This window comes from Nomascus leucogenys, chromosome 3, assembly GCF_006542625.1.
Source record: "Nomascus leucogenys isolate Asia chromosome 3, Asia_NLE_v1, whole genome shotgun sequence".
NCBI classification, from domain to species: domain Eukaryota; kingdom Metazoa; phylum Chordata; class Mammalia; order Primates; family Hylobatidae; genus Nomascus; species Nomascus leucogenys.
In genome coordinates, this window is record NC_044383.1 from 38426160 (window position 1) to 38427774 (window position 1615).

Sequence of the window (1615 nt, forward strand, 5' to 3'; positions counted from 1 at the left end):
GAAACATTCCCTCGTAAGTCCCTCTTCAGGCTGGTTGCTGACATCACAGTTGTTCCCCTTTGTGAGGGGCAGCAACCTCAGGAAAGTGTCCAGCAGCAGCAGAGAGCCCAGGACATGGCCACTGTGTCCTCCTCACAGAGGAGACTGAGGACCCTGGCTGCTAAGAAAGAGTCCTGAGTCAAGATCTGAGGTCACCACAGTTTATCTCCTGGTAACTAATCCCTCATGGGGTCAGTTGCTCAAACAGTGGTGCCCCCATCCCTCCAGACACTGAGACTAAGTGATCGTTATGAGAGGCGGACAGGGCACTCCAAGCAACCCTCTTTCCTCCAAAGGGACAACCATCTATTCTTGAGCAGTACTCACCATCCTCAGTAATAGTTCATGACCTTTAATTATGAATGCACTAACATGGTACATACTCTAAGAGTAAGAATTTTAATCAGTACTAGGATTTCATACCATAGACTCTGAAGCCAGAATGTACGATGGACAGTTTATGCACGAGCTGTTTTAGTGCCACAACAAGCAGAACTGAAACTGTTCAGGCAGAAAATCATGTCATGTTAAAGCTCTCGATTTTTTTTTTTTATTTTTTGACAGTTAATGAGTTCTTACTTCAAACCCCATCTGTTTCTACACTTGTAAAAGTCAAGGTGGCTTAAACTATGCAATTCTTAGAAATCAACATAAAATGAAAAGTCTCTGAACCACAGCAGGTCTGACTCATTTACAAAGACATTAACAGTTATGATTTGGATTTTGATTGTAAGGAATAGATGAGTCATAGATTCTTAGAACTTTCTCTAATCCCTCTCCTCAGATAATGTGCCAATCAAATGTCTGACATTTGTCAGTATTACTTCTTAGGTGTGGGTCTTTCATACAGATATCTTGCTTCCAGGGGAGGCCAAACACCAACAGCTTCAGGTGACCATTATTACTATTCAATATAGCCTGTATGGGGAGTTGATTTCCTGACTGAATGAAACAGAATGTCAGCATTACCACCCCTAAGTGCTAGCTGTGTTATGTGGCAAAGAAGCCCTTCCCTTTTGCCCGCGGTATTTGGCACATACAAATATTTACTGCTCTGCCAGGCGTGGTGGCCCACGCACTTTGGGTGGCTGAAGTGGGTGGATCACTTGAGGTCAGGAGTTTCACACCAGCCTGGCCAACATGGTGAAACCCTGTCCCTACTAAAAATACAAAAGTTTGCTGGGCGTAGTGGTGCATGCCTGCAGTTCCAGCTACTCTGGAGGCTGAGGCAGGAGAATCACTTGAACCTGGAAGGCAGAGGTTGCAGTGAGCCGAGATCGTGCCACTGCACTCCAGCCTGGGTGACAGAGTGAGATTACGTCTCCAAAAAAAAAAACAAAAAAAAACAAAAAAAAATTACTGCTGAGAGCAATTTGAGATTTGGCCTATTTTTTGTGCTTCATGCCTACCATATTTATCTGATTGTTTCTCTTTCATGCTTCCTCTAAAATGAAAAGATTGGAAGGAACGGTCTAACTCTGTAGCCATCTTTCATTACTAAGCTTTCAGAAAATTTCCTGAAGAGGAAAAAGTCAGCCAGAGTCATGCAGACTGTGATCAAGCTGTTTTCTCTGAC